We start from the raw sequence: 22,858 nt of genomic DNA on the forward strand, positions 1-22,858 counted from the left end.
GCCGCGTCGCGCTTGTATGGACGCGCTACAAGACGCGCGCGTGTCGGCGATGGCGACGCAAGCTAGACAGCGACGTGTGTGTATATGTGTGTGTGTAGGAAGGGGGGGGGGGGGGAGGGGGCGGGTATTGTTTGCTAGGTGGCGTTGGTCCGATCCGAGGGCAGGCTAGAACACAGGAGTGCCATATCCTTGACCTCGACTCCCTAGTAAATTACTTGAGAAGATGGGGGCCCATCATCTTGTCTAGTCTTGAAATCATCCGCTACCGCACCACCCTCGTTAATGCTACCTGTTTTGCCCCAGAACTACTCCGCCGAAACAAGCAATCCCTTAGAAAAAAAAGTTTTTATTCGCTTAGTTTTTTCGATGTATGCAGCGCGGAGAGGTTTCCTGTGTGAATTTAGCCGAGAGTCAGTCAGTTAAATCTAGCGTGCTATAGCGTGTAAGGGCTAGTTCAGGCACTAGTGGCAGTGGTGCCATCTTTCGGGTGTGTATTTTTACAATGTTATGAACGACCATTTCTCGTAGATATATAGTAAGTGCATTTCATCTCCCAAATTCTGCAAGACATTCTAGCGGAATGCAGTTCAAGGACCATCTCGTAGATGGCCCTGCAGTGTGCCACTGTGTTCTCTGTCGCACTGGCGGACTGGCAAAGGACCCGTTCACAGAGTTTACTACGGTCCATCGACGCCATCTATGGAAGCACGTTTCAGAAAACGGGCACGTTTTATTGAAGCTCGGATTAAAGAAAGCGGAGCCTCAGTTAAAAAAACAAAAACAAAAAAAGACGCAGCTTATAAATTTTAAGAAAAGAAAAAAAAAACAGAAAAAAGAACGGTTAAAAAAACGGGGCTCTTTTATTTTACGCGTGCATCACTGGTTCGCGTGTTAACCCACCCAACTCCCCCGTTTACGGCGCCTCCCGGCGACAGTTTGCGGCGTCTGATGATAAAATTGTTAACCCACCTGGCCCACCCGTACACGCCACTTCGCGGCGGCCGAATTCGCTAAAAGGAGGCTCATTGCCATTTTCTCTAAACTGGATTTCTCTACAAAGGAATTCGATAAACTAGGGCGGCAAAACGTCGTTCGCTAAAGCGAGCTTCTCTAAACCGCATGCCTCCGCCGTTCACACACTGCCGCAAGTGTTTGAACGGCCCTTTGTCCTTTCCACGTTACACTTTCAGGTTACACCATTTTTTTTTTGCATTCTTGTTTCTTATAATACCCTATCCCTAAACACGTCCCGAGTAAAAGACCCCGACGAGTTTGGAAGCCATTTGCGGAAGACAAATGCAGCGACAGCTGCGGGAACGGAAAAGCCGCAATAAGGGAGGTTCGCTTCCTCCGAGCCACTGCGGCGAAGAGGGCGCAGTCAGACTTGTTGCTGGTCTTACTCTCATGGCAGCGATGCCGTCCTGAGACGGTTTTTCTAACGATGCGAGCCGGCGGCGCAACCGGTTCGATAAACGGTATATGTATAAAAGAAGAAGAAGAAAAAAAAAAAAAAAAAAGCAAGGAGGATAGGGAACGGCAACAGCAACAACTTCCAGCCGCTCAGAACGAGAGGCGAATACGAGAGCGGAGAAAATAGTCTCTTTCACTCGGTCGAGAGATTCTCCGATCCATCGGTGGCAAAAACAAACCGTAAGAGGACGAAATTAAATTTTAAAGAAAATGACTGCGCGTGACTGGAGGTTGGTTGACTTTAGACCGTATCCAATGCACCCCTTTCGAAATCATAACTATTGTATAGGAGTATTTGTATTTTTTTTTTGTACTCTGCAATGATGCCACATTTTCTTCGTGAGGTTTCTATATTATAAATACCGGCGTTTCTGCGTGTGCGTCGTTTGCCATTGTTATTAAAAATATTTCTTGCCTTTTAAAGTGTGATTGTAATTACCACTCCTACCAAAATCGTTAACTAAGATTAATCGTATGCAAAATAAATAAATAAATAAATAAATGGCAGTACATCTCTTCTGCTGGAATTTGTGGAATCCCTGCACAATGGTATACAACTACACTCTAAAAGAAGTCTCTGCGTCTACTTCCACGCACAACACTCGGAGAGCCCATTAGCGCAACTTACGGAGGCAGCTCAGCGAATGACGATGCCGAAACATGTGTTTAGACCAAAAAACGCAGTCTGAGTTGTGACATGAAGCAATGCAAGCGTGACGTTTTGCATTGCTTCATGTCACAACTCAGACTGCGTGTTTTGGTCTAAACAGATGTTTCGGCATTGTCATTCGCTGAGCTGCCTCCGTAAGTTGCGCTGATTGGCTCTCCGAGTGTTGTGCGGGAAAGTAGACGCACAGACTTTTTTTTACAGTGTAGCTTAAGATAGGGTGTGGCGCGGCCCCGTGCTCGGCGGCCAATCAGGTTGCAGCATTAGCCGATCGCTCAAGAGCCAATCACGAATCGTGAACACAATAAGCCCGCCCTCGGCTTCTCCAGCTGTCAGAAAGAGCACTATCACTGTCAGTGATAGTGCTCTTTCGGCTCCTATAACCCCAGCTGTGCTCCGACCTGTGTAACGACTCGCACGTTCTGCGATGTCCGTTGTTCGATCATTGCGCAGCGGTTCGTGCGGCGAACCCCCTAACGATCGACACGTGACCTTTCGAAGAGGGGTTTGGACCATTCCAATCATCGCCTTATGCTGTGTCCTGGGCTGCAGTACACGTGCTGGGCGTGCGCATTTTAGCTCTCTCCTGCGGAATATCAGTAGACGCGTACACCCACATCCCGTTGGCATTTCCCGTCTAGTTGCATTTAATTTAAAAATCAGAATTATTTGGTTTTAATCCATTGAGATAAAAAAATAGTGATTCTTTATCACTAGATGTATTTTTCTACATGGCAGGTTGATCATAGATTCATCCAATCACTCATAGTGATAACAACGCGGAAGAAATAATTATTGTAAATTAAAAGTAGATTTTGATTAACGACTTTTTATTGGTCTAAATCTTGTCATACCAGAACAAACACAGCTTGATTTCTTCATGGAATTAAAAAGTTTAATTTCTTTTTTCTTTTCCATTCTGATTTGCTTGTGATAAGGTATTACTTTTCTTCTTTTTTTTTTCTTCGTATTTTTCTTCCGCGTTTTGATCTCCTTGCAGTAGCTCTAATCTGTATACGTATCAGGCTCTCTCGCAAATCTCCGCGTCATACCAGCCTTGCCACGACGAATGGGCAGTCATCGTGACTGCCTTTTAGTCTGGACATTACGGCAGAAAGAAAGAGACGCAGTTTCTTCACTAATTTGAGCCTCCAAATCACTCTTCCTCCGACTTTACACAACAAAAACGCGAACGTATTGTGATTAGTATTGATAACATTGAAACGTGCTCGGACTGGCGCGAGCGATGCGGTATTCTTCAAGCTTTCCGTGCGACAGATGGCGCTCTTTCATCTAAAGGGTCTACTCTACACTACGTTTCACCTGAAGGGTCTACACTATCTTTCATACTGTATACGTTTCACTAAAGGGTCTATACTACGTTTCGATTGCTCGTAGCTGACCGCCACGAGACATCCAAGTCAGTTCAATGCCCTGTAAGTATATCGGGACCTTCGGTAGGGGCACGGCGAAGCGCGGGGTGAGCAGTCACGTGATCTGCTCACGGCGCTGGATTGGCAGGGACTGCTCGTGACGTCCGCTGATGTCCATTGTAAGCTGAAACGGAGCATAGCCAAGGCGTCCTAACTTTTTTTTTCTGGGACAAGATTGTTTACACAGCGCTTTATATATTATCGCCTGACTTCGTGAAATTAACATGCTCTTAAAAAAGAAAAGAAAAAAAAAGTTTTCCAAAAGTTACCAAAAGGGTGGAACAAGCAGGTTTTACTCCCTCGATCTGGAGAGGAAGGAAGCGTCTCGCTTATTACCTCTTCGAAGGAAACAGATACTAGCGGCCCCACCAGCATTTTACTATATATACGGTCGATCATTTCTCAACCGAAATTGGCGGCAGCAATGTTATTCATGGTTTCTAAAAACACAAACAACAACGACAAAAAAAGGGGGGGGGGGGGGGATTGTATACCGACGTCCTCATTTTGGATGCGATACGCGTGCTCGGGGCTATATTTATCTCGCGAGATGGAGACACTCCGAACCTTTCGCCTTGCATCGCAACGAAGTTGAAGCGAGCGATGTGTTTCCGACTGAACGTGCTTACCTTCCCGAATTACTCCAACTTAGCGAAAAAAAGGGGGAAAAAAAAGTAGAACGACTTCTTTAGTAGTTTTTTTTTTTATTTTATTCCGTGCTCCCGTCTAGTCCCAAAGGCCAGAATATCGTCATGGGACAATATCCCCAGCGGTACACTAGCCTAATACAAAAGATAAACAAACATATATTTAAAAAAAACGGAAAAGATAATGGACTTATTTCTCTGCCTTACGGGCTGCCAAAAGGACGTCAAAACGAAAGCCTTTGAGATTCCTAAGGGCCTGTAGAATTTTAGTTGTCCATAGACTATTGATTAAAATTGACCCATTCAATAAAATTAACTGCCACGAAGTAGCCGGCACTGCGCAGACAATGCCACGTCTCTCAAACACAAAAACCAATAATTAAAGAAGATATCAATGGCAATAGCTTTATAGTGGCAATGCACAAATTTGTGAACAAATGTGCTTTAGTGGCCGAAACTTTCTTCCTCCTTCGCTTTCCTCCATAACTCAAAAGCGAAATGAGAAATCACGCGGTCGTGACGTGCTTGGGCACCGGCACAATGACTCCAAGCTCTATACCCCCCTTTTTAAGCGAACCATGGAACTTGGCGTTCGCAAGCGATGATAAGGAACGTCACGGCACTCATTGGCCGCGAAAGCGCATTCAAATATTCGTCGACGGATCGATTGTGGACGGGCGCGTACGTCCAAGCGACGCAGTGCTCGCGTCCTGTGCGTGATCTGGGGTAGGCTCAAGGCTCGTTCACACACAGCTGCCTCGACTGCGTTGCGCTGCGTTGCGACGTGCGGCACAGCGCCTCCCTATTCGGTCGCCGTAAGGGTCGCCTTGACAACAGCTCGACGCAAGCAATCTTAGCGCAGTCAGACGCAACTGTGTGGACGAGCCTTACGTGGTTCGGGTACTGCGGACGTATCACACTGAAAATCGAAAAAGGTCTCGAAGGAAAGCAGGTACGAAATAGTCCGCTATATTTTCGTTCCGGAAAGCAGGCTTTTGTATTTCTACCCTCTTTCTTTTGGCCCACTAAACGATATCCGATTAGTAAAATCCCAATCTAAAAATATTATCCCAGCCCAAACTTAATCTTACGATCCCTTTAATAGAGAGTTCTAGTAGACCGTTTCGATAACGGTGCTAATGCCGATATCGGTCACGCCTTTGATGCACCGTGTCGTTATCAGGTACCGTTACTGGAGGTGTCCGTCGGAAGGATCTACTAAAAGTCCCCAATAATAGTGATCACCGACCGATCGCACCGATCACAGACCGATCTCACCGAGCGTACGGCGCATGCGTGACGCCGCCATAACTTTAGTTCACAGGAGGCCAGTACACCAGAGGGCCGTCTCGTACCCTATCCACGCGGTGCTCCAGCGAGGTTGTCTCACGTACCGAAAGACTAAAGTTCCGTCGACGCATTGCGCCAGTGGTGACGTAGTCGATCTGACCGGTGACACAGGTCTATGGAAGATTCGAAATAAATAAGCCAGTGGGCGCGCTGCTTGCCTCGGGTACATGGTGCTTGTGTTCTGTGCTGTGAGTGAGTTCGGCATCCGATCGCCACGGCACGGGAGCCCCTCTTCCGCGTGTTAAGCACACGGAAATGTGATCGGTGCAGAGTCCATTACGTTCCATCTCATAAGCTCGCGCCTAGCGAGGCGATCAAAGAAGGGGAAAACAAGAGTGTGCCATGCACTCAGTCTCCGCTGAAGTGTGGCGCTAGCGGGCCAGTCCAGATGCCAAAGTTTTCAGAGCTACCTGATATCTTATCCAAACGTTATGGGTTTCTGTTAAGCTTTCAATGGAATAATGAGGCCCGTTCCCGCGGTAGATATTCGTGCCCATGTGTCCGTGGACTTCATCGGCCCCCATTGTTTCATGAAAAAATTAGGAAAATCTCTTCTAACTTTTAAATAAAATGACGATTAGTTCTAAAACTTTGGCACCTGGTCCGGACCATGGCCAGTTGAACATTGTGACGCCGTGACCGCGAACTCGCGCGTAGCATATTCATATATATGATGAACCCCTATACCCTAACAAAGCATGCGAGGGCATGCCTGAGGGCATGTGTGAAAGTATCTGTGTGTACATGGGAGTCTTTGCACAATGCGCGCACGTAGGATGAACGGCGTGAAAGAAACGCCGCGTGTGAACCCGCGACCGCGTCGCCGCGGACGTTATCGGCCTCCGAGTCAAAGTCACGGTCGGCAGCCAGCAACCGGCACACGAAAAAAAAGAACAGAAAAGAAAAAGAATCGTCCGGTTATAAAAGATGCCTCCGCGGTCAGATTCGAAGGATAACCTTGGCGCGAGGAAGTTAAAACACGTAAAAGAAACGAAGGTACAGAGAAGAAAAGAAAAGAAATCTGGAACGACGCCGCCGCACGCAACGGATGCCATGACTTGAAAACTTAAATGGGGCGGATGCGGACGAGGAGATTTTCCGGTCACTGCAGCTTTTCCTGAGCGCATATGGCTCGCAGAAAATTGCTATCCTCATTTGGGGTTGAGATGGTGGTGGCGGTGGTGACGTTTGCCTGACGTGAGGTTTTTCTCACTTTCTGTGGAAAAGTTTAACGGGCATATGCTATAGCAGTTTTGATGAGATTGAATGCGGGGGAAAGGAGGGGGAACAAATGGCGACGAGAAATTTAGATAATGAAACGCAGGTTAAAAAAAGAAAAAGTATTCGGCAAGAAATCAATCAAAAATTAAAAAAAAGGCACATCTAGAACGCGAGTATCACGAAGTGTTCACAAAGTCCCGCAGGAAAATGCACGGGAAAACTATCACCAAAACCTCCCCCCCCCCCCTTGCACTTCCCCAAAAAGAGAAATGTAATGCGTTTTAAATCGAAAGACAGGTTGCGGTTTGGTAGTCTTGTGCTACTGCTACCTTACGTCTAGTTGAACTGCTTTTGACTCAGATAGATTGAAAGTAATTCGAGTTTCGTTTATTGCTCTGAACAAAAGTAGCGACGTTGAATGTTCGCAGGTTCGCCTCGCGTCGGAAGCACGGTTAGGACGCTACTTACTAATCGATAACGGCACTGAAGTCATCGCGATTGAACAGACAAAAATAGAAAACGAAGACGGGACCAAAAAATTGCTGGCGCCTTTTTTTTTTTTTAAACGTTCTTTCGAAGTTTGTGTTACCCATGCCAATGGATTGTCTGGGGGTTGTATGCTGCTTTTGAAGAAAGCTTTAAACGCTCGAGACATTTCTCTTATTGTCGACAGCAAGGGCAGGTTTGTGATTTGCGACTATTGTGTAAATAACGTGGAGTAGAGAAAATTCAGTCTGTACGCGCCTACTGATGCCTACGGAAGGAGAGTGTTTTATGAAAGGATTTCTTCATATTTAGAATCTCAAAGAAAAATATGAATGTTAGGCGACTTTAACTGTGTTTGTGATGCGAGAGACCGAACAAGCAAAATACATCAGCGTGATAGTAGTACAAAACTTTTAAAGGAAATGACCACAGGATTTACCTTACAATATGCTGCGAATTACAAAAGAAACAACACCGCCATGTTGTACTTGAATTTACAGTCTACTAGCCACCCTCGCCTATAGATCGAGAATATGTTTCAATTGAACTTTTAACTGGTCATAAAAACTATAATGTGTTACACGTTTTAATGTTGTTTTTTTGTGTGTTTTTTTGCGCGTTGTTTTTTTTTATTTTAAAAAAAGCGCGACAAGACAACGGACAGAAAGGAAGACACAGAGAAAGCGGTGTATACCGTATTTCCTCGATTCTAAGCACCCCCTTTTTTCACACCCGCGATGTTCAAAGAGGGGGGTGGGGGTGCTTAGATTCGGAACATGCCCCGAAAATATAAAATTTACACAAGAAATATGAATTTATTGTAATCATAATGAAAGAATAAATGTTCTAAATGAAATAAATAAAGGAAAGACTGGAGAGTAGCCCGCTTGCCATCAGTTTGCACCACGGTCGACTAGTCGCTCTCGCGACTAGTCTTTTGAGGATGATGTAGGGCGCAAGTTTCCGACCGTCGGCTGTGATGCACAGCATTACGGTCACCCCTTGCTTCTCATAGTCAGTCGTACGCACTTTTACTTCTCCGGCGCCTACTTCGTTCCCGGTGCACGTCCTGGCATGTCGATGTACACAGGGGTCTCATCGGCATTGCCCATCTGCCCGAGTCCGTAGCGAGATTCGCGACGCAGCTTCATCACATAACGTTGGAAGTCGACAAGCTTGTCCTCGAAGTCCACCGATAGCTTCTGGCAGATAGTGGTGCGGCGTCTCAGAGAGAAACCGTTCCTCTTCATCATCCGCTCCATCCAGCCTCGGCTTGCGCGGAACGCCGCACTCCGAACTGTTCAGCAGCGCCGTGATTTCCGTTGACTTCCGCGTAAGAAATAGCCGTTCTCTTGAACTTCATCGTGTATGAAGTTCTCTTCGCACTCATGACGGACGACTTCCGCAAACCACGTGCACACAGTGAACGGAATACGATTGCGAGGCCAACGCAGACGAATAGGCTTAACAGACTAAACAGCCGACTGCAACAAGTGCAAGGCATATGCGCAAGGAGACCAAACAGACAAGACATCTTCGATAGAGGGTACGGCAACGCACCTATACACGGCTCTGCAACGCACCCTTTTTCGCAACCTACACGGATGCGAAAGTGGAAAAGGGCGGTATGTGCTGCCATCTATTAACTGACGTTGAAACAAAGCGCCAGCGGCCGTTCGCGACTCCGGCGGTCGGCGATACCGGCGTCTCCGATCTCAAATTTCTTGTTGGGAGGGGGGTGCCTACATTCGAAGGAAAAGTTTTTTTCAGGTGTTTATGTTTGAAAGGGGGAGGGGGTGCTTAGAATCGCGAAAATACGGTATGTGCTCTGTCTGTGTCTTCCTTTCTGTCCGTTGTCCTGTTGCGCTTTTTAACCATAATGAACCACCGACTCGCCCAACACTGCACCCTCGTTGGTTTCTTTCATTGTTGGATTTAAAAGGAGAAAACACAGCTTCCAATGGGACATGTGGAAGTTAAATAATAACCTTCTGGAGGATGAAGTGTTCAAAGATACGGCAGATGACCTTTTAAACAAGACGGTTAATTTAGGTGACAGCGCGAGTGAGAAATGGGAGTGGTTTCATCCTGAACTAAAATTTAGAGCGATAGAACGATCCAGCACGTTAGCGTATTGGTAGAAGGTGGAGGAGAAATCGCTCCTCGATGATTTCCAAAGAATATCTAAACTCGAATGTGAAAATCCGGGTGTGTGGGCTGATCAGATTAAAAACGTGAAAAATAGCCTAGCTGAACTGGAAACAGAGACATATAGAGGAGTCGTAATTCGTGCTCGTGCTGAAAAATATATTCTAAGAGAAGAGCCAACCAAAAGGACGCTAAGCGCCGAAGCTATGTATGTGGAGAAAAAAGTACATTGCAGAAATCGAATTGTTTGCCAAGTTGTCGGCTGGAGGCTATCGATAGGATTTTGTTCAGTAATATAGCAGTTTGTTCCGGCGGGAGGACCATGGCAGTGACTCGCACCTTGAAGAGTACCTTCGGTGTTGCCTCGTCTAAGTGACGAGATAAAGGAGAAGCTGGAAGAGCCAATAAACGTTATAGAAATCGAACGCGCGAACTGCAGGCAAACAAATTTGCATTGCCCGATCGCCTGACCGCTGCACTGTTAAAAAATAGAAACACGCCATCGCCGGACTCCTTCATTCTGGGATAACAAAGGCGAGCGAGACGAATAAGTTACCGCTATCATTTCTAACCCCCCACACTGTACTCATCCCCAAAGGCGACAATGAAGGAAAGCTAAGAAATGTTAAGAATTATAGACTCATTGTACTTTGCAATGTAGATTATGAAATATTAATGAATGTTTTAGCCCGTAGATTCCAAAACGTTGTTACTGCAATAGTTGGCGAGCACTAGACTTGTGGCATTAAGGGAATATCGATTTGATGAAATGTCCATATCGCTAGAAACATACTAGAGGTATGTTACGAGGAGCTAGACCAGGTAGTCATGCTACAAATTGATTTAGAGAAAGCTTTTGACCAGGTACAGCATGATATCCTGTACAAAATATTACACCATGTATAGGGCACGTGAAATTGCCAAGTTTTGTATGAATGGCCTACACGGGGTGTATTACGGCTATTTCTTCATTGTTGTATTGTTTCTAATATTGATGTAACAAATTCCCCCTATGTAATACCCGAAAGGGCCCTTAGGGTATATAAATAAATAAATACAACACAACTTATATTAATGGAAAGCCGAAACCTCGTACTAGTGTAAAGTCATCCGTCAAACAAGGACGCCCCTTATCGCAGTTACTATTCAGTATTTATTTGGAGATCTTTTGGAGAAATGTATTTCAAAATAGTTTTATACGTGGGTTTTCTCTCCAAAATATAGAGGTAAAAATGCTTGCCTATGCGGATGATGTTGTTATTTTTTGTAAAGACAAGGGAAGGATTGTAGAAGCAGTACGTGAAATGAAGGTATACTGTCAACTTACCGGAGCGGCTGTCAACTTGGCAGAAGTGTTGAGGATTATGGAATGGCGCTTGGCCCACGAAGCCCCACATCTTCCAGGATATAAAATTTATGTCAACACTGACAAAGTGTTTAGGTGTTTCAATGCAGTATTACAACATCAAATACGTACTGGTCGACAGTGGTTCAAGAAACGCGCGAGAAAGCCCGTAGGGGGGAGGGGCGGATGGGACAGTATTGTTACACGCGCAAGTGTTTAACATTTTAATGCCACCATTAACTGTCCCATGGAGCGAAGCCGGTGGCGTCTGTAACCACAAAATACGGCACCTAAATTCTTATTCGCTGAGCTCAACGGCAGCTAAAGTCTCATTGGCCACGACGCGCCATAGTTCCACGGAACGCCACCCCACAGCGAAGCCCCCTCCTGGCGCTGCGGCGCACGCGCCGGTAAAAGGGAGTGGGTGGCGCGCGTGAGGCCACCCCTCTCTCCCCCTTTCGGGTCACATCACAGGCGTGGCCGAAGGGTGGGGGTAGGGGGAGCGAGAAATTCCCGCTCCCTCTCCCCTGTGCACTTTCACGTGTTCTACGTTCTCCTTCCAGCCATGTCGCGCCGCCCGGCTAACCACTGCGGAGGACAGCGGGGTGCGCTGCTGGTACGAATCCGCTGCTTGTAGGAATGCTTTCTCACTCCTACACGTAAGCAGCCTTAAATGTCCTTCTGTAATTTTATTTATCGCGCAGTTTTTGGTATTGCCTCTAAGTACTGGCGTGTGCTAGAGTAAATATACAGAAGTTGCGTCGATTTTTCGCTGTGTTTATCTGGTGGTCCGAAAGTGAAAGATAATGTCGCGATAATTTGTTTCGCCACGTCAGCAAGGAAGGACTACCATTATCTCCTGTGCTTGTTAAAACAATTAAGTCGTGTCGCGATTTATGTTTCTTAGAGAACAAACTGACCCCTCTCTTCTTGCTATGATTCAGACCAGCCTGTAAGACGAACTCCCCTTTCTTGTCGTTTCCTCTTGTTTTAGAGAACAATGAAGAATTTGCTGTTTTCTTCGTGAAGTGGCTAATGAGTGTGCGTCGTTTTCTGTCCGCGCCTTTTTCCCTGGAATTCTTGGCAGTGTCACGCGTAAGCGACTAACGCCGGACATCACTGATACTGTCTTCTCAGTGCCGGTTAACCGTTGTATGTTTAAGGCAGGCGCAGGCCAGGTTGTTTTAATTGGAGTTTAAAAAAAATGTTACTTCCGCCTTCTGTAAAAACGGTTTTTTTTTAAGTTACACACGAGCACGTTTTTCTGAAAAGCTTGGCTTGAGCAGCGAAAGATTTTCGCCCCGTGGGGTACTGACTGCTTTCTCTGCAAAAAAAAAACCTGAAACTTTAGAGCATGTATTGTTAGATTGCTGAAACGCCCCGGCTGTTATGGGACGTTCTCCAGAGGGCTATCAAAAAGATTTTCCTTTAACTCCATATGGCATTAGGTTTCTCCCTGTCGGAAAAGGGGATGAATTCCCTGTTGACGTAGTTATGCTCGTGGGCCTGCATGAATTATGGAGATTCAGAATGCGGCATGTTGATCTGAACGCACGCCCTGTATGAATGTACTTCATAAAAACTGTCCGCGCACTGAATTCAGTATATGCCACGCTACAGTGCCCACCTGAATGAATGTCAACCTTAAACGTTCTTGAGAACCTGAAGGCATTTCAAATCTCACGCAGTCGTGCCATTCGCCGTGCATGCGATTTTAACATTGGGATTGTGTTTGTGTTCTTTTGCCAGACAAACAATAAAAAACGCGCTCCTGCGGCCGAATCGTTATCGTGCCTAACTCCCACGCAAAGGGCCAAGGTTCGATGCCTTGTAGCAGACGGAACTATTTTGTTATTTGTGTAAATGTCGCGTTCCGGTGATTTCGAGAACCCTTTCGCTTGTTCGAGGTCCGAAAGTTCCAGTCGCCGAAACTTCTACGCCGATTGTTCCAGAAGCCCACGCGTGTACAAAAGGAACTCCGCGTGGAAAGCCGCAATCGGTCTCGCCCCAGCGCTCGATACTGCTGTTACGCCGGCATCGACGTCCAGGGCGACGCTAGCCTTTTTCAATGTTGTCTTGGGCACACGTTTGCCCCATTAAACGTGTAGTTTGCTTCAGTTTTCGTCGCCTCATCAATTGTCATTCGTGGCAATATTCAGCAAAGACAGAATATGTCAGTTTAACTTCTTTTAAACCATTATGCATGGGACTGAAAGAAACCGAGTAATCCATTAATTAATCGACTAAAGCGTGGCGATTAATCGAGTTAGAATTTTTAATTGACGCCCAGCCTTAGACAAACACATAGACAAGTCTGAAAGCGGCGAGGCGTGTGTGTGTGTGTATGTTTCTCTCCCTACTTGTCGTACGTTCATCTCCGGTTTTAAATTATATTAGCTCGCTTTTTTGTCAACTTTGTTCTGAACTGTTTTAGTCTTCTTATCTTATTTTTTCTCTCTCTACCGCTTCCCTGCTATTGCCTATATATTTAAATATAAGTTTTCTAGTCCGCTTTCTCCATTTTGTATCAACGCTTCTCATGTGTAAATTACTGAGGACTCTTCGTGCACACCGTTCTGCATCTATTTCTCTTAGCATTTCATAAATTATATCTTACTGCTAGCTTCCCTATTTTTGAATGTGGACCATCCAATATCGCCCTGCACACATTGGTTCGATGTTTTACCATGTTCTCCCTGAGCCATTCTGCCTACTCCAAGTTGCTTTATTTCTAGCTTTGTCTGAACGTCCAGTTTTATACACAAAACTGCATTTGCAAAAGTCAAGCTCGGAACCATAACTCCTTTCCAGATCTCCCTCACCACCTCATAGCGGCTATAGTTCCACAGTTCTCTATTTTCCGTTGCAGCTGCATTTCTGTTGCCCTTACGTTACTCAGTTTACATGTTCATTGAGGTCCTATACCCTCGTTTATCCATACTCCTATATACTTGTATTTATCGACTCGCTCAACCTCTAATCCTTGTGCATATAGCTCTGATATTCCGTCATCCCTGAACACCATGACCGTTGATTTGTCACAACTGTCGCAACTGAATTTTAAGCCTAACCTGTGACCCTCTGCGGGACATACATCCATTAGGAACTGAAGCTCTATGTCGCTATCGGCCATAAGCACTATGTCATCAGCATAAATCGGACCTGGTAATGTCTGTTCGATCTTCTGACCTTGCCTGTCGAATGAAAGGTCGAATCAAGATTGCCTTTTTCCAACTTTTCCTCCAATCCTTGGAGATACAACATCAAAAACAATGGCGACAAAAAGGACCACTCTCTACGACTTCGTTTTATCTATATTGGCTTTGTTTTCTTTCCTTCCCATGCTATGAGTACCATGTTGTCTTTGCACATATCCCTTAAAAAATTCAATATTCCGTCGTCCAGATCTAAGCTCATCATTAAGTTCCACAAATTGCCTTGAAGCACATTGTCGTAAGCCGCTTTATATCTAAAACTGCTAACCAGAGTGGTCTACCTTCCTTTTCTGCTACATCGATGCACTGTGTTAATGAAAACAAATTGTCCTCCAACCTCCCTTCCTTTTGTACCCCCTTTTGTAGCTCTCCTAGCACATTCTCATTTTACACCCATGCCTGTAATCTCTCCACGATAATCTGCATCGCCAACATGTAGACTACGGAGGTTACCGTTATGGGACGATAGTTACTTATGTCAGCTTTGTCCCCCTTTCCCTTGTATATGGAACTCGCTCTGCTAAGCCTCCATTGTTCCGGGGCAGTTCCATTAATGATAATGCTACTTCCTGTTTGCCTCAACGCTTCCTTAGATTTGGGTACTAACAGTTTTATCAACTTTATTGGTATACCATCTGCACCTGATGATGTGCCCGTTGGAACTCTTCGTTCTGCCCTTTTCCATTATTTTTGTCCGATAGCCTCGACATCAGTACTAAAACCACCCTCCACTGGTGATGCGCCTCCTATGTATCCCTGCTGGAACTTTACTTTCATTATTGTTCCTATATATTCTATTACTTTATTTTCTTCAAGTTTATTACCCTCAGGCATGACAATATACTTCTGCTCTTTGTTTTCTGACTTAGTGAATTCAAGTGGTTCCAAACCTTCCTGGCTGCCTTTCTATCTTTTTCATTTACTTTAGACGGCCATTGCGCGACCCCCCTCCCCCCCTCTGAATCCTTTCATTAATCAAGCAGCATGCCTCCCGTCTACTTTTAATGATTCCACCCCACTTTTTGTTTACCTCACGTTCTGGTTCCTCCATTGTAGTCAGAATATCCGTGCTCTCTGGAAGCTTCTTGGCGCTTCTCGATTGCCTTCTTTACGTCACCATTCCATCAGCTTTAAAATTTGCGTTTTCGTTTTTCTCTTCTTTTTCTGCAGACTTTAGACAGTTTTTGTTTGAATATCTTAGTTAACCTTGGGTAACTCAACTCCGTTTGAGTATCCACAAAAACTATCTCATTTTTTTTGCTTACCGACTCTGTCCAACTGCTTCTCTGCAGAAAATGTTTGGCCTGGCTGTGGGTCTTGCTATGTCCCTGTGTTTACTTCCCTAGTAAAGCTCTGCTTAATTCGTTTGTGATCGTTACAGAGGCTTCTTGTACCCTCTTCATCTATGTTCATTGTCTCTAGCCTCCTATACATTCTATTTGACAGCGGTGCGTAATCTATCGTAGAACGTAAATTCCCCGTTTTCTATGTTACTGCCCGTCGCATTTGCCACCTGTATTGGATAAACATAAATCGTGTCTTTCACACAATTCCAGTGAAATGTTTCCTGTTAAATTCAGATCCTCTAAATGGGCATTCATGTACCCTAGGATAATTACTTCGTGATGTTCTCCTTCAATAATGTATTTTAAAATACATTATACCATATGATTGTTCTCCTCTACATCATTTACTCCTGTCTAGAGTTACACAAATCCAAGAAGGACCTGTTCACCTTTTAGCCATAAATGTTCTGGGTTTTTTTCTGACTCTATGCCAATTCGAACTTTTTTTTAACTCTCCAATCCCGCTTCTTTTCCTGCTGCCCTCCGTTCTAGTGCGTTGTTCCCATACATAATCAGGATTACAAGAGGGTTGCTCCGCGTCTCTAAGATGTGTTTCAACTAGCCCATATACCATTAAATTATTGTGTCTTAGTTACTCTTCTGTTTCCTCCCACTTTAACCTGTTCCTACTTCCCTGCATGTTTATGTATTCTATATCTGCTCTACCTTTGCACCTGAGTCTCTTGCTTTTACAAATGCTATGTCGCTTACTCTTTGGCACTTCTCCTAGTTCAATTTTATTTCCACCGGCGTCCTCGTGGCTCTGGGACCTTCTAAAGGGCTGTTTATACTCCAACGTCGACGAACGCAACGCGCGCCGGCGCAGACCGACGTTCGTCGGCCACTGTGCCGCGTCGAGAAGCGCCCGAACTAGGGTGCCTTCATGTGCACTTTGCTTAGGGCGGTGGCATCTCGCCATTTTGTCCCACACGTTTATTTGTATTTTTCGTTCAGAAGCGCGTGAAAGAGTGTGTCCCTGCACGCGTTTGTGGCGCTGATTTTGCTATGGCGACATTTTGTTTTCGTCGATTTCTTTGTATTTTCCCCGTGAGCGCGTGCTGTCGGCATCGGTTACTACAAAGGATGGCATTACCCTAAACAGAAGGAGATTGAGGCACCCTAGCCCGAACGATGGTGTTTACAGTCCAGCGTAGGCCAAAGCTACTCCAGCGCGCCCCGACGAACTGCCCCACTTTGCGCATGCGCGTCTCCGTGGCAACCGCATTGTCTGTACGGGTTATCTATGGGCGGTATCTTGCGCCACCTAGCCTAGAGGCAATCGGTCAGTGTGGTTCGTCCTCGTGTTGTCATGTCACGCTTCAAAACAACCACTTTGGGTAGCGTTTAGCAATTCAAAAACAAGCAAATGATGGTGACAACGAGTGCAAACCAGCATTTATTTTCACCTAAATGTCACACAAATGTCAAAAAAAAAGAAACGGTATCGGGTTTGTCGAACCTAGCTGCTTTGCAGGTCCGCCGGAATCGTGCCAAGCGACTCCGGCGATTCCGCCGGAATGCTTCGATGAAATCGATATTCCACAGAGACCCCTTTCTGACAGATAGTCTGACAGATAGTCGGTGTGTTATCATTGTAGACTTTCACGCTGACTGAAGAAACGGACACCGAAGAGACCGCGGACGATGCCTAAATTACGCAATGCACGCGTTCGAAATTGTAACGCACTTAACAAAGCCTCCACAAACAATACAGGACGCGATCCAATTGTCATAGCATACCGCTACTGTCGTTTACAAGCTGAGACCGTTTACAAGCTGAGACAGCCCAATTGAAAATTTCTGGCCGGCTAAATAGTTCAGAGGTTTCACTGTGTCCGCCGTTCCCGTACATTCGACGACGCTTTTTCGATCGGGAGCGACTGCCGGTGAGTGCGACTAGCACATGCTTATAAACAGCACACACATTAGGTCATCCTTAATTCTAATTAACCCTACCTTTGGCGCGTCAAGGAGCTTCCAGCTTTTGCCGGCACCCCTGCAACATGGCCGACCACCACCGGCTCGTTAGGTCGATAGGCCTATCGAGAATCGAAGGTAGCGCATCCTGGTAGCTGTCTACGTCCACGCACACGCTCGCCCAGTCAAGCGCACGAACGTTAAATACCCACAACTACCCTACGTAGCATCCAATGTCATGCGAACATTCCCTGAATGTTCTGAATGTTGAAGGAACGTTAAAACACCATACGGAGTGTTCTGGGAACGTTCGTATGTGAACATTCCCTACAAGGTAAGCAGCTCAACATTCTAGGAATGTTCGTTGGCGAACATTGGCATGTACAATGTTCTAGGAACGTTCGTCGGCGAACATTCGTATGCACAATGTTCTCGGAACGTTCCCCTTCGAACATTCTAATTCGCAACATTCTTGGAACGTTGGTTTGCGAACCTTCCTGGAATTTTCGCAGGTGAAGCCAACTTAACGGAGCTTTCACGCAACACAATTCAGTTCGATGAAAGTTCGCGAGCGAACGTTCAAAAGATGTTTGCAAGAGAACCTTCAAAGGACGTTGTGAATGCGAACGTTTTTTATTTGCGTCACGCGGGCCGGACGGTCACGCACAGTGGAAGTGAGAGCACAATGTACAACGTTTTCTAACAAACATTCGCATTCACAACGCTCATTCAAGATACGATGAACTACGCACTTCGAGCTTTCAATACCTAAGAAACGTCCTCATCAACCAATTCACATTTCGTATCACATAGATGCAACACATTGCAGAACTGCGATCACTTGCTCGTGCACATGTCTCGTGACACGGAAGTTGAGACGTGGAACGCACAAGACACACCGAATATTAGCACAGGCGAAAAGGTATTCACCTGTGGTACTCACTACCTCGCTCGTTTATGCTGAGCATAGCTGAGCAGAAGGAATACTTGGCGGAGCGCGTCTCCGCAGTTAAAGAAAAACAATTGAAACAATGTCTAAACTAATTAATCACTCTGTTAAAATTATGTGTTAAATCGATTTGAAATATGTCTGGTTTTATATTTAACAATAAAATACTTTCTAGCTCGATACGCTCGATACCATATTTCGGTGCGGGATTATTGCCACTTTTTCTCGGGCTTTTGTGCCTTTGTCGTCGCCATTTGCTTCTCTCGGGCGGTTGCTTTTTGACCTCCTTTGTTTTCAACGGTAGCGTTTTCACGAGGTCAATTCAGGCTGCTGCTGGTGCCAACGGCGTGCGCAAACGGTAAGTGTAAATATTATCTTCCCAGCTGTTGCCATATTTATTTTTGTGTGCTACCACATACTAAGTGCTGGCTCAGAGAACACGATCGGAATACTTTGAGCGTAGGTCGCGTGTACGGGAGGCACTCACTTGATCGAACGACGTTTTAGCGAACGCCCACGTTTCGCCGAATGACACTTTAGCGAAATGTCGGACGCCGCGAAGCGGCGTTTTGGGGTGGGCCAAATGGGTTCACATTTTTGTAATGAGCCGCCGAAGACTGTCGCCGCGAAGCGGCGTAAGCGCAGCGCGGCGGATGGGTTAACGCGCGCCCCCGTTATTCGCTAAAACGTCCATTCGCTCAAACGTCGCTGTTCGCTAAAACGTCATTCGCTCATGTGATATGGACCCCGTTGTACAGGGTGTCACAAAAGAAAATTTACACGGTCTTCTTTACCGCAAAAATAAACTAGACATCGCCGAACGCTCATTCTCCGCCCAAAGCTAGAGCTAGAGGTCACAACCAGATGCCAAAGTTTCAGCCCGATCCGATAACTTAATCAAAAGTTATAAGTGATTTTCTGAAACTTTCAATGGGAAAATGGAGCCGATTTTCGCCCGTTTTCGGTTTCTGGTGCCATAGAGCCCCATGTGTTTGAAAACTCTGTCGGCCGCCACTTTCCCATTGAAATTTTCAGAAAATCACTTATAACTTTTGATTAAGTTATCGGATCGGGCTGAAACTTTGGCATCTGGTTATGACCTCTAGCTCTACCTTTGGGCGGAGAATGAGCTTTCGGCGGTGCCTAATTTATTTTTGCGGCAAAAAAGATCGTGTAAATTTTTGTTTTGTGACACCCTGTAGAACACGGATCCTACTAGGCCATTCTCACCTCTTCATGCCCGTTTCGATTTTGGTAAGCATCGTACCGGCGTGCGTTTGTGTATCACTTGTATAGTGCGTAATGCAAGTTAAAGGCGCGTTCCCACCGGCGATGCGATCTAGTCGCGCAATAACTTTCGTCGCAAAAGCGACCATCGTGGGCAAAAAGCGACGCGATTTGAGCAGTCGCTTGCTGACCCGACTTTCTGCGATGCGATCTAGTCGCGGAGTGGCTGAGCCAATCAAGGTAGTTCGGAGCAAAAGTTTTCGAGGAGCGACTCGCCAGCGAAGGCGTTGGACTCGCTCATCGCGCACGCCAGTGTGACCATCTATTTTTTTACGATGCGATCTAGTCGCATCGCGCGACTGCTGGTCTTCGATGGATCGATCCTTTCTCCAAAATAACTGAAAGTGACAATAACTGGTCTGATTGGGTTGAGTTTCGTTCCTCGAACTTGTCAGGTGCATCATCCGAGGTATCATTCCTGCGTTACCTTTGGTATAAGAAGGCATCAAAGCCGAACATGCGCACTGGTTTAATTATTCATGTAGTAGTACAGCGTAGAGACATGTCGCCCATTCTGTATGAAAGGCAAGCATTGCGCTGTTTAAATATTTGTACACACCAATATCACCTTGCACGTGCGTACTGCACGAACACGACATCGCCTTTTTTTCGTTTCTGCTTATAGTGCGAAAATGAGTAGGTTGATTGGGAATGGTTTTTGGGCGCTTTTATTGGTATATATATTTATCCACGCGTGGAAGCGCGAGCTAGCATGTGTCGCTCGAAAGAAGCGATAATTTAGACAGTGGAATGTCTGTCTGCTATCCAAATGGTCAATACGTCTCTATGCTGTAGCCTGACTGTCTTTGACATGCATCACACAGTAGTTTTACACGTGATTCTGTGATAGAGAATATGACAAAATGCATTTAACCTGCCTGTAGCGTATTCTTTCTTAGCGTCTTTTTCTTTTGTCTTGTAGATGGAGAGAACTAAAAGGAAGCGGCGATTTCAAAGCCGGCAGAGCTGCAAAAAGGCCAGGGAAGAAATTGTTGAAATATACTCTAACAAAAACGAATATCTGGGCGGTACTTCAGGTGCACATTCACCATTGAGAGGTTCCGAACAGCCGGAGACTGACGGGGTGCATTTACTTCCGAACACAGTTTCAGTTTCGACACAGATGAAAGTGGGAAAACGACCCCCGGCTACAGTTGTGACTCAGATGTAGACGTTGGTGGGGACACACCATTTCGTGGCCACAGTTCCGAGTCTGACATCCCTACATCTTCAGCTATCTCCACACAAAGTTTGACTATGCAGGACTGTATGGAGCAGAATACTGTGCAGAGACCGTGTGAGGAGGCGGGTGCGAGCTCTTTGGCAAGTGACTTGTCTGGGTGAGTAGTGTGCAATAACATACCATTGAAGCATGTTGAGCACTTTGAAGAAGCACCACCCAGAACTTCCAAAAGATGCCAGGACTTTACTTGCTACTCCAGTAATGTCTCAAGTAAAAAACGTTACATCGGGGAAATACTTCTACTTTGGTTTGCAGAACGCTTTAGAAGAGAGGGTTCAGAGTGGTCTAAAAAATCTGGGAGACCAGCTAACCCTGACCATCAACATTGATGGCCTCCCCATCGCCAAAAGTACATCATCGCAGTTGTGGGTCATCCTGGGGCCTCTCGATCAGTCGGTTGACAGAAGGCCCTTTCTTGTAGCAGCCTTTCATAGACATACAAAGCCAGATTCTTTGCCACTCTTCTTAGAAGACTTTGTGACCGAGATATCCCAAATGCAGGCTTCGGGATTTGTTTCTGGAGAAACGGCATTCTCTGTTTCAATCAAGGCATTTGTAATGGATGCGCCAGCAAGAGCTTTTGTTAAAGCTATTAAAGGTCATGGGGGATTTTATGGCTGTAAAAAATGTGTGCAGAAAGGCATTTACTTAAAAGAGGTACATAAGGTCGTCTATCCTCTCACTGATGCTGAACTTCGAACAGACCAATCATTTGCTGATCAAGAGCAACCGAACCATCACCATGCAGTGTCGCCGCTACTCTCCATCTGTGAAACGCTGGTGTCTTCATTCGCTCTCGATTACATGCACCTTGTGTGCCTTGGGGTGGTGAAGCGTCTGCTTGTGACAGTTTTTCTTGGGAAGGTGTCCAAGGCCAAGTTAAGTCCCAGAACAAGACATCTCGTGTCCACCCATCTCATCAGGTTACAGCGTCATACTCCTGAAGAGTTTAGCAGGAAACCCAGGAGCCTGGATGAGGTGCATCGATGGAAAGCAACTGAGTTCCGCAACTTCCTCTTGTATTTTGGCTTGGTTGTATTGAGGGACGACATGCCAGGCCCATACTACCACCATCACTTGAAGCTGCATGTTGCAATAACTATCCTTGCACACCCACGGCTTTACCTTGACAAGAACCAAACTGCTGAGGAGCTACTTCTTTTGTTTGTCCAAGAAGCTGGTAGCTTGCATGGACGTGGGATATATGTCTACAATATTCATTCCCTTGTGCATCTCGCAGCAGATGCAAGGCAGCATGGCTGTTTAGATAGCTTTTCAGCCTTCCCGTTTGAAAATCATCTAGGTCAGATCAAGAAACTGGTGCACTCCAGTCATCGTCCACTTGAGCAAATAATTCGCCGGACTGCTGAGGGGACGCTTGCCAAAAGCTCCTAAGTAACAAAGAAGCCGGGAACGCTATCATTAAAACACAATGAAGGTCCAGTGCCCACCAACTTTCACGGGAATCAGTACAAGAAACTTCATATGAAAGACTACCTCGTTTCGACATCGCAAGGCAACAACTGTTTTCAGATGAAAGATGACAACATTGTGTTTGTAAAAAACATACTCCAGGCAAATGACGGTGCTATTACCCTATGTGGGGCTTACATGAAACGAAAAACAGACTTTTTCGAAGATCCAGTGGAGTCTTCAGAGCTGTACATTTACCATGTGTCCAAGCCTTCAAAGAATTTGTACTGCTGGAAAGTAACTGATGTCGAGTGGAAATGTGCGTGCTTTCCTTTGGGAGAGAAATTTGTGGTATATCCACTCCTTCACCTCATGTCATAGGTAATTACCAATCAGTTCATAATCATAATGTATTGAAACTAGACAGTGAGATACTCTCTGTTTATTGTGTTTGTTACTTACCGACATACTTTTTGTTTCTTTCAGAACTATGGCGTATGTGGTGGTTGAGTTTAACGAGAATGGACAAGTAGAGGTTGAGACTGCTCCCAGTGTGTGGATTAAAGATGGTATGTGCTCGTGGCCACCACTTGATGGGAAAGCGTTGAAAAAGGCGAAGAGGAAGCGTATCCCCCCTGAAGAGGACTGGCCTCGATTCAAGGTCTTCCAAAAGGCTGATACTGGTATGTGTCCATATGCATTACATTTAAACGTGCCATTA

Source organism: Ixodes scapularis, unplaced genomic scaffold (genome assembly GCF_016920785.2).
Source record: "Ixodes scapularis isolate PalLabHiFi unplaced genomic scaffold, ASM1692078v2 PGA_scaffold44__24_contigs__length_19508400, whole genome shotgun sequence".
Taxonomy (NCBI): domain Eukaryota; kingdom Metazoa; phylum Arthropoda; class Arachnida; order Ixodida; family Ixodidae; genus Ixodes; species Ixodes scapularis.